This window comes from Crocodylus porosus, unplaced genomic scaffold, assembly GCF_001723895.1.
Source record: "Crocodylus porosus isolate Cpor-Errol unplaced genomic scaffold, CroPor_comp1, whole genome shotgun sequence".
Taxonomy (NCBI): domain Eukaryota; kingdom Metazoa; phylum Chordata; order Crocodylia; family Crocodylidae; genus Crocodylus; species Crocodylus porosus.
In genome coordinates this window covers 77,492,836-77,503,388 of record NW_017728918.1, presented here as the reverse complement: position 1 = coordinate 77,503,388, position 10,553 = coordinate 77,492,836, and the positions used below count along the sequence as shown (strand labels likewise).

Genomic DNA, 10,553 nt, shown 5'->3' with positions numbered 1-10,553 from the left:
TTCGTCTTTTACAGTGTGTGGCTGGCAGGTGGTGGGGGAGACAGTTTGCTTGGATGCAAGGGTTAGCCAAGGATGCAGTGGACTTAAGGGAGTGGCCAAACACTGGGACACCGGTGAAGCTGAAGCTAGTGAGTCATTCTCCCACCCTTTCAGAGGAGGCAACTTTATCCCTATCCTGATTTACCACTGTATAAATTGTGCATTGGGCATCTGTTCCAACTTTCTTTTTTTATTCATTGTCATGACCACCAGGCCTGCATGTCCTGGTGCTACAGCAGCACTTCCTCACTCTAATGTTCCTGTGCAAACGTCTTATCTTTTCTCTTCCTCTGCAGTTGTGGGAGGCTTTGCCCGGGCTGCCAACATGAAATTCCAGATCAGAGATGAGAGCCCATTCCCCAGCTGTTGGGCAGCTGACTACTGTTTTCATGTGCTCCCTTTCTTTAACCTAATGAGCAGCAGCTGGCTGAGAAGCGAGGACCTGGAGATGCGAGCTGCTGTCTTTCTAGCTCTATAGCACAGCTGTCACATGTCACTATGTCTGCTTGTCTGGGCAGTTCTGGCAGGGAAGACCCAGTCTCCGGGGCTCATATCATGTGCCTGAGAATCTGCTCTGCCCACAGGCAGTGTGCAGTTATGTGTGCTAATGGGTGTCAGTGAGCACTGGGATACAGGGCAGTTCCTTCTGGGCATGACACCTTTGGTGCTCAGGGGGATGGAAGCAAGGAGGAGTTCACTTTCTCTGCACATAAATCTGGGCACATCAGCACAGTGGGAGGTGTGATCCATGAGCCATCCCAGGACCATATCCCATGGCCCCTCCCAGCTGCTGTAGTTGGGAACCATGCAGACAGGGCTGGTCCAATGGTGGACCAAGTACACTGCTGTATTGAGAAGGAGAAAAGCTGTGCCTCTTTCTGATCCAGGGCAACCACCCAGAAAGTCTGTCAGAGGGACTAAGTCCTGCCTTCCCTCTCTGCAGCTGCAGCAGTCTGTGGTCAAGGTGCTGGGACCCATGATGGGTCTCCTTCTCCACCATGAGAGGCATCGTTTTTGAGAGACTCCCGTCTCCTGCAGCAATACGAAAGAGGGGTCAACAATCTTCATGTCACCATAGTGAGACACCACCTGGGAAACCAGCATTGGCTCTTGTCTGTATGCATGGGTGTGCACACTGGCATGTGTGTGCATATATGACTTGGCCTAGGAACTCCATAGCTCTCTTGGGGCTTTCCTGGTGTACTTCAAAATTCAAGATTCCTTAATGGATCAGACTCACCTACAGCTGGGGGCTGTGTTGGGAATGCCGCTTCTATTTTCTGGAAAGTCTGATAAGAGGAGACAAAAGAAATGAACTACCGGATTGCTCCTTCCAGCTGAGTTTTGCTCTGCTCCCTCTGAGCTTGGCCTCTCAAAACTCCACAGGGTAGGGAGGATCGGAGGTTGTGTCATGTGGAATGCAGGGATTATGGTCAGTTTAAAACATGAAGATTTGGGGCTCCCTGCTATAGGTCTGTCTTTGTTTGCACCTGGGTAGCACCTGAGGCAGCAGAGGTTTACCCAAGGGGAGAATCCCACTTCAGCTCTGTGCTCCCCTCTCCTGTGACCCTGGGGCTGTGGCTGGTTGGTCCTGACTCTGCGATCACTTTTGGAGCTTACAACACCCATGGACTATGGGACCCACTTTCCTCCTGGCATCCTTTGGAAGGAATATAAATCTCCAGAGTGGTAATCTGGATGGGGTGTATTCAGGGTTCTGGGCAGGGGCTCAAACAGCACAGTGTGGCATGGTCAGAGCTGCAGACATGGAAACTGCCAGCACTCAAGCAGTAAAACACTAAGCATGGGGCAGTGAGGTATTTTTTCTCACTCACTAATTTTCTGCTTTTGCTCACTCCATGGTTCTTCTCTCTAACCCTCCCTTTGACTTTCACTTTCTGTTGTAGAGTCTGAGCCAGATCTTGGAGGTGGCCTATGATTTTCAGGTCCCTCTCCCCAATGGGAAACTCAAAAGCATCTGCTTTGCCCTGCACACCCAGGTAAAGGGAGGTCGCTTCTGTGCTACTCGTCCTAAGGCCCAGGAGGTCCAAGTCCCATTAGCCAGACAGACCCAGTTCATGGCTGTGGAAAGCCCCACTCTGCTGGCAACCTCTCTGCTTGCCCAAGAAGAAGAAAACAGGTGGTGGTCTCCTTGTCTCCCCTCAGTTCATCTCAACTGCTGGGGAGGTCCATGCAAATCCTTTTGTCATAGCGAGTCAGGACCAGAACAATCAGCCCTGTGGTGTGAGTCCAGCCAAGAACAGTTGTGCTGTTAAAGAGACTTGGAAATCAGGATCCCCTCTTATTTATGGTCTGGACCTTTGAGTTCCTGGCTCTTGCTGTGATTGCAGTGATGTCTTCTGGGACTCAAAAAGACTCCGGTTCAACTCATAGTCAGTGGGAGTTCAGGATCCATTCCACACTTTCATCTGCACCTAGATGGGACTGTGGAGAATCCCTTCCCTTCTTCCCACAGGTATGTGATATTGCACAACTGCCTAGATCACAGAACCAGGTCAAGGTGTTCAACTGTCTCCTTCTGCCTGATAAGGAGAGGAGACTCCAAGTGACACGGGGGGTTCCTTCGAACCTCCCTGCACTGTGCCAAACCTGGAAGGAGGAATGAGAATGAGGAGTGCTGAGGCCACTGAAGTTCTGCTCTTTTCCCTGCAGCCTGTCTCTCCCCAGACCAATTGATTTTCCTTGTGGGCTCCCAGCTCTAGACCAACAAGGAGGCAAGCCATGTGGTGTCCCTCTCAATCTTTAGTGGCATCTTTGCTGCTGACTGTAAATATGACCAGAGCAAGCGTGTTGACTGCATCTTGCCTGACCCTTCAGGAGCTGAGTTAGGACTGTCCAGAATGAATAACCTGTCCTGCTCTAGCTGCACTCAAGAGCTCTGGCTGTGTAGAGCTAGACCCAGGCCTCCTCTGCTGCTTGGTCACAAAGGTAGCACCCTGAGTCCTGCTGGGTGACCCAGGAATGCTGAGGCCAAATCCTGCTCAGACACCTTTCCTGGCAGCACTCTGATGTCAAGAGGTTTAACAAGACATTTGTTATGGCCCCAGAGACTTTCCCAGGTTTCAAAGTAGAGACAGGAGGCTGTGCAGGTTGCCACAAATGGGTCTTTTGCAATCTGGGTGCATCTTGCTGTGGAGGGTGAGCTCCCAGAACACAGCAATATTGTGCCCTCTTTCTCCTTCCAGTGCTAGAGATGACCAAGAAAAAATGTGAGCTAGTCAAGGCCATGAAGTTCATGCTTGGTGATCAGAGTACTCAGGTGAGGTGATTTGTGAGTAGTGGCTGTGCTGGGGATGGCACATGGACCTGACACAAAATTCCCACCCGAGATTCTTGGTTCTCTTGTAGAGAAAACCTTTCCCCCATCAGTGTTTTCAGGGAAGGCAGTCTGCCCCCTTCTTCCAGAGCTGGGGATACTCAGGATCTAGGGAAGTGTTATCAGATTGCTAGTGAGGAGGGATCTGCTTTCCTTCAGATGCCAATATGGGACTACTGAGTAGTAAGGACATATTGTTTTCTTGACTCTTTATAAACCCTAGAAATAAAATTGGAGGCCTGGGGACCCTTCTCCCTCCCTGTCATCCTTTCCAAGGTTTGAGGGAGGGTTCATGCCATGGCTGGTCCCTACCACCATTTGGGTATAAGGGCAGTAATGACTCCAGTCTGTCTTCTCCTCCCCTCCAGGTGAAGAAGGCCATCTTCCATTTCAGCAGGACACTGCTCAACGTGCAGGGCATGGACGATTGGGCCTGGGACTTAGTGGCCTATATTTTCAAACAGTTCAGCTTGTCTAGCAGCCAAATGGTAGGAGAAATTGAGGCTGGAGACTTGGTCCTACAGTCCTAGCAGGCTTCAGCCTGACACCGGCTTGAGCAAGAGCATGGGGTGCTTCAAGGCAGCCAGGCTGAGTCATTAAAACCAGGGTCAGACCATTTCCACTGGTACAGATCTAAGGGAGCTCTCATGACATTAGTGAAGCTACTCTGGATTTTCCCCAGGGTGTCAGCAAGACTAGACTCTGAACTGGACTATGTACATCTTCTGATGAGGCTGAGATTTGCCTCTTCAGGCACTGAGGAGTGAAAACCTGACCACACAGTCTGTCAAGGAAACTTCCTTGAGAACAGCAATGTTGTCTTGTAGAAATAGAGTCTCAAGAATGTGTCTTGGTCCTCAGGATATAGCTTGGACCATTGATAGAATCACAATTATGAGATGCAGAGGATTGAGCTGGCTGAGCCCCTGGAGAAGATGGAGCAGATTGGGTGTGTGATGCCTGCACATTTGTGTTCATTGGGCTGAATCTGAAGTGTTCTCTTGGAAGGACGAGGGAAGTGAGAACTTGGCAGTTTTCAAGACATAACATACTCCCAGGCCCCAGAAACACTTTGTGTCTAGTGGGTCATTGCACAGTGTTTGAGATGTTTCTGAACTGGGAACCTACCCCACAAGCTTGGTTTTTCCTTTATCTCAGCTCCAGTGAGTTGTGCTCTGATAAGAACATTAAATCAGTCGTAACTGTGCAACATTCAAGCTGGCTGTGAAGGAGATGGAGACTGAGTGTCCTGTCAGTGCCTCTTGACTAGCTCATGAGCTTTCCCTCTGTCTCTTGTGCAAAAGTCCAAAAACTGTTCCAGTCCAGATGCTGAGAAGGAACAGCGCATCTGAGCCACCTGTGTGGAAGATCTGGATGTCTCAATCAGTGGCATGAGACAACTAGGTAATCAGTTGCTGCCCTCGCATTATCAATGCATTTCTCTTCATCCCTTGTACCTCTCCACTGGGAAATTCTCTGCTTTGTCACAGTAATGGAGATAGATCATGGCCAACACTGGCCGTGAATTATGGAGCAAGGTGCTGCCATTTAAGGAATGACATACAACACCCCAGCTGGAAGGGATCCCTGTGCTGAGATGGCCTCCTCATTCTCTCGCCTTGCTCAGCTTAGTCTTCTCTGAAATTGAGACTTGTTTGGCCTGTGTTAGAACAGGGTTTCAGAGATCAGCTATTTCTAAGAGACAAGAGGTCAAGTAGATGGGTCATTGGTGAAGAAGAGGAGACTGCCCTTCAGGACTGGATGAAGAGAGCTGGGTGCAGGGGTACAAGTAGCTGTCTGGTTCATCTCTCCAGGTCTTATGGCCCAGGCTGCTGGAGTACATAGTGCCAGCTCAGTACAGCTGCACTCTGACCTCTCAGGCCTTGGGGACCTGGCCAAGCAACCATAGCGGGAGGGAGAAGAAGCAGCTTGCATGGACCCCAGTAAAAGAGATTTGGAATCCAGATCCCTGCAGGATGAACAAGCTCCAACTGCTTCTTAGAAAATCTTCAGCCTCTTCCATCCATAATGAGAAGGCTCAAAGGCAGGAGAGACAATTAGGTCATTACAACCTGGGAGGGGGAGCCAGGCAATGTGGGCTCCTCCAACCCAGAGCTGTCCCAGATTTATGCTGTGCCATAGGGAAATCCCAAGGCCTTTTTGCTGCAGCTTTCCCAATCATCCAATGATGACTGAGCAGTGCCTGTCTCATAGAGGGGCTGGGAGTGAAAGCTCCTTGGTAAAGTTTGTTAAGATCCAGACATGGAAGGTGCCATAAAAGTTCCAGTTGTGCCCAGCTCCCAGAGTGTACATGGGTGGTGCATTGGGAAGGGACAGGCTTGCAGCAGCAGCAGCCCTGTTACAAAGTAGACACACATGGACATGCTCTCTTTCTCTTTCCAGCCAAACTTCCTAAGGCCCAGGGGATGCTGGTGTGACTCCTGGTGAGTGGCCCTGGAAAGGTTTCTGCCAGAGGTGTGTGGAGGGTCAGTAGTGTGGGGGACACGTGCCTGTAGCCTTAGCTGGAGGAACATGTTCTATCTTTTCCCACACTCAGATCTGCCCTGTGTTGGCTCTGCCCCTGCCTTACAGCCTCCTCAGGGGCCTTCAGGATCAGCCAAGAACAGCACATCATCCTGTGTCTGATTGCTGAATGCTCTGGCCATGTATGGTGGAGGGCAGTTTCCCTCCTAAAGAAAGCCATGGAGCCCCACTCCAGAGCTTAGTCCCTGTTTCTCCCTTGCTGATAGGTGGTTGCTCAGCCTTGGGGGACAGCAGCTGCACACATTCTGCCCTGTGGGGACTATTGGCTCAGCACTGCATGATCCATCCTGCTGTTGGAGAGCAGTGGAAGATCAAGATTCCCATCCCGCTCATGACCATTGAAGGTAACAAGCAAGGAAGGAGCACAATGATCTCTGCGAACAGAAGGGAAGGGGGAAGGCAGCCTCCTGGAGCCCTCCATGGTACCATTCCCTTTCTGCAGCATCACATGCTTGAGAGCTTCTACTCTTTTTCACAGGGGGAAAATCCAGGAGTTTGACAACATTGAGGCTGATGGGACCCAGGGTAGGGTTTACCCATGAAGGGCTTCACCAGAGCAACCACTCTTCTGCATTTCCCTTCATGCTTGGGAGATTTCTGTTGCTAGAGGAAAACTCTGCACTTTGCCCTTCTACAAAGCCCAGTCTTGTACTGTGCTATGCTGATCACACCTGTGAGGTGCTGAGCACCATCCATTCCCCTTATGACCAGTTCTGCAGTGACTGGTTGTGCTCAACTTCCAGATATGCCAGCATGATATGTACTGGAGTGCAAGGCCTTGGGATCCCAGAAGGTGACTGGGTGCAGATGAAGGAGCTTCCAAAAAGCTGATGTCCAGGGAGGCAGATGGGACTCTTTTTCAATGCCTATGGCAGTGACATCCTTCTTGTTTGCCTTCCACTTTCAGGAAATCTTGAGACATTCCAGGACAATGTGTGGTGGGAGCACCTGCTACTGAAGGTACAGGATGGCTCTCAGAGCTGTTGTTGCAGCCAGCCAAGCTGGGTAGGGCTGTCTGGGAAGGGAGGGTTCCCTCATGCCTCAGGCAAATGAGTTGATGAAAGTCAGTAACTCAGCAAAAGTCCAACTTGGAAGGCTTACCAGTCTCCTTGAGTTTGGATTGACATCCAGAGTTGTCCATTTGGAATCATCCAGCCTTTCCAAACAGTCTTTGAGCTCAAGAAATGGAAGGAGATGAGTCCTTGCTTGAGGGCTTCTGCAATTCTCAAGTCCTATCACAATGCAAACCCAACACAACAAAGAGCTGAAGTCCCTGGCAGTTGGAGGTGCCAGTTGTAGAGCCAATGGCACCCTCATGACTTAAATCATCCTCCACCTTCTGCACAATGTCTCTCCAGTGGACAGGTTTCTTAGCACAATCTCCAAATCTGTCCATTAGTGTCAAGGGTTGTGAAGGATCCTTAGGCAGAGATGAGGGGGGAGCAAGAAGCACGAAGATCCTAGAGTGTCCATCTGTTGAGTTCTCCAAAGGAGTCTTCTCCCTGTGAGACTTGGGTGCTAGAAAGAGCACAGCAGAGGAGGAGGACAGAGACTCAACCCATGCATCCAACCCTTTGCTTCTCTTCACTTGTGCCCTCAGTTCCTGTACATGACACTGGAGACCATTGGTGATGATGTGTGGAGCAGTCAGCTGCTCCTCCCTGGAGAAGGTGTGTGCTCTTGGCAATGGCTGGGTTTCTGGAGCTGTTTAATGGCACTGAGGCAGGAAGGATGCAGAGAGTTTCTCTCCAGACTTTGTGCTTTTCTGTTCTATTTTCTTGATCAAAGGCATTGTCTTTGGTTCTCTTCTCCCTTTACTGGCCCAAAGGGAGCTGATCAGAGGAGCTTTTTCTTTGCCTTTAGCTGCCATTTCCCTGCAGAGAGTGGGGCCAGTTGTTGAATGTGTGGATGCTAGTGCTGGACTCTCTTGGTCCTTCCTAGGGACAGGTGTGTTTCTGGGCTGTTCTTGTCCTGACCAGCAGGCTGCTGTGTTCCCAGCTCTTTGGTGATGCTGGTCAGCATTACATGGACACTTCTGAGAGAGAGGTGAGGACCCTGTTCTCTCCAGACATGGCCAGGTCCTCCTGCGTCCTCACTTGTCTGTTGCTCTGTGCCTGGGGCTGGTTTGCTTCATTGGCCTTCTCTTGTCCTTTCCCTTGGACAGACCCATTGCTTGTTCCAGGTTGGATGGGCAGTTCTTGTATCAGGGGAGATGGGGAGGACTTTCAGGTCTGTCAGCCAGATGGTCCTGCTCACTTACCAATGCATTGCTTGGGTTCCAGCAAGTTGTGATCATCCTGGCATTCTCAGCCAAGGGCCACTTGGACCTAACCCTGAGCACACTGGAGGTCTTTGGTGCTGTCATGAATAAAGTGCAGGTGTCTGGGATAGTTGGCCGCCTGCAGGTAATAGAGCTGGGGTGGTTTCTCACACTTTCTCCCCCTATAAACCTTTGAGAAGAACAGCTTGGCAGTGGCTACTCTCCCTGGTAATGCCCTCTACCAGGGGACATGCTCCATATCAGGTCTCCAGTGATACAGAGTGATACAGTTTCTACTACTCACATTTTTCATGTCCCTGTTAATGGGTCAGTAGTCAACCCACCCCTTTCAGGCACTAAAGCAACTACCAAAGGGAATTCACCCAGAGAAAGAGATTGTGTATTTCTCATATCTTCCAGTTAACTGTGGGAGAGGAGACATAAGCCCTATTGCCCAGCCTGAATGTACCAGCTCTGAGTGCATAATCTATATGTACACTCAGCTGGTGCTGGAAAATCTAAAGGCACCTACATGTTTGCTGGAAAATAAGCCCTAAGGTTCTGCTCTAGGGCTTACCCAGCCCAGCAAAGCCACCACCAAACATGTGCTGAGAACTTCAGCTTTACCATCTGCACAAAGCATAGCAGGCAGAGTCACCTCCTTCACATGCAGAAACCTGCAGTAACCTTCCTAATGCCTTGTGCCCAGGGACTCCTTATGGCCAAATGCATGAGGAAGCCCTTGTCACAATGCATCTGGTGTCCCAGTTCCTGTCAGTCACAAACTCTCCCTCATCCCTGCCCCAATGTCTACGGCTCAGCATGGCACTGTAGCTCTCTCTGCTTGAATCACCCAGGCTGCAGGACAGAGATGATGAGGCCTGGGTGCATCTGAAACAGAGCACTGATGATGGTGCTGGGAGAGCTGTGGGTCTGCTGTGACTGGCAAGGAGAGCTGGTATCACTGTTGGGCAACTCCTTGGTCAGCAGTGATTCCTACTTGTGGGGCAGAAGGCATGAGAAACCCTGGTGTGACTGTTGTGCCACCCCATGCAGGACTATCACCAGGGGAAAAGAGCCAGGACCCACAGGACTTTGATACTGGCCTACAGCTAAATTGCTGTCCATGCCCCCCAAATGCAGCTGTTCCCCTGCATGGAGCATGGCATCACCAGGAGGGTCCTGGAGTATTATGTGACCAGCTGCCAGGTAGGAGCCTGGGAGTGTGCCATGTCAGGAATAGTCTTGCCATGAGACTGATGTCTCCTTTGCACCTGGGTGCCTAGAGAGGCTCTGTCTGAACTTCCCCCTGAACTTATGCCTGTGATAAGCATCCACATTAATCCTTCTGGGATGATGTGCATTGTTGGGGACCCATGTATAGAGAGTGCTGGGATAGATACTCCTGACAACCTGCACTGGAGGGAGTGTGCATTCATGGCCTTGCACTGCTTAATACTTACCAGCCTTGGACCTGGAAGTGGGCTGCATTCTGGGGCTATTTCAGGTGCTGACAGTTGTTTTTCATTTCATTTCCCAGGTGCTTGGCATCAATATTGTCAATAAGGTAAATGTTCAGGGACCCCACCTCTGCTCTTGCTTTTCCCAGGCCCTAACTGCAGGAGGCACAATGACCTTCCCCAGGCGGGGGTCCCCGCTGCTGCCATTCATCTCATCTTAGATGGGTGTGGGCACAGGGATTTTGGGGGCCTGTAGACATCTCTCAGGGATGCAAATGAGGCTGCATTTCATCCCTGATCTTTACATTCTGGACCTTGGTTCTCCATTCCTCATCCCCATCTCCATGCTGTTCCCCCGTGAAATTCAGGAACCAGACTTAAAGATGACCCTGATCTGGTCATTCACTGAAATCAGCTGTGCCATCAAGGATGCTGATGACTCACAGAGCTTCCAGTTCACTTACAAAGAGGAGCTCCTGAGGTGCATGGTGGTGAGTGGGGAGGAACCCTGGGGACCAAACTGCAAAGGACCTGGTGGGAACCTAATGGGACTGGTTTCCCTGGGAGCAGCTGTTTTTGTCCCTTGGCTGTGATGGGATTATTAGAGCCTCATAAGGTCTGATTGGGGCCCAGAAAGCTGGTACCACTCAAAGCTTTCTAGGCAATGCTGCATTGTGGGCTGCTCTTGGAGGGCCCAGCTGTGCCTGGTGAGTGACTGGGATACAGCTCTGTGCCCTCTGCACTGATGCCATTAACTTGAGCAGGATCCTGGGGAAGTGGCCAGGACAACCCTGGCTCTATTTATGGCTCACTTGGGAAGGCAGCCTGGTGGGTTTTTTGGGGGGAGGCTCTCTGCTTTCAACATTCATTTCCCCTGTGTCATGTCTTTGTTTCTGCCTTTTGAGACTTCATG

At 50.7% G+C, this 10,553-nt stretch overlaps 2 long non-coding RNA genes across 4 annotated transcripts in view; both read left to right on the top strand.

The window, feature by feature from the left end:
* Nucleotides 1-3,795, top strand: part of LOC109311885 — a 4,583-nt gene extending 788 nt beyond the window's left edge. Inside the window, exons 1-5 of one of the 3 annotated variants that reach the window (XR_002101650.1) lie at nucleotides 1,050-1,116; nucleotides 1,947-2,039; nucleotides 2,516-2,826; nucleotides 3,246-3,319; nucleotides 3,745-3,795. This is a non-coding gene — a long non-coding RNA (uncharacterized LOC109311885). Of the gene's footprint in view, nucleotides 1-1,049; nucleotides 1,117-1,946; nucleotides 2,040-2,515; nucleotides 2,827-3,245; nucleotides 3,422-3,744 lie in introns of those variants that run through there. The other 2 variants (XR_002101648.1, XR_002101649.1) reach the window with 2 other exon arrangements.
* Nucleotides 3,796-8,238: 4,443 nt separating this feature from the next.
* LOC109312235 lies at nucleotides 8,239-9,748 on the top strand. The gene is made up of 3 exons (XR_002101765.1): nucleotides 8,239-8,325; nucleotides 9,237-9,389; nucleotides 9,721-9,748. It is a non-coding gene; the product is annotated as an uncharacterized LOC109312235 (long non-coding RNA).
* The last annotated feature ends 805 nt before the right edge of the window (nucleotides 9,749-10,553 follow it).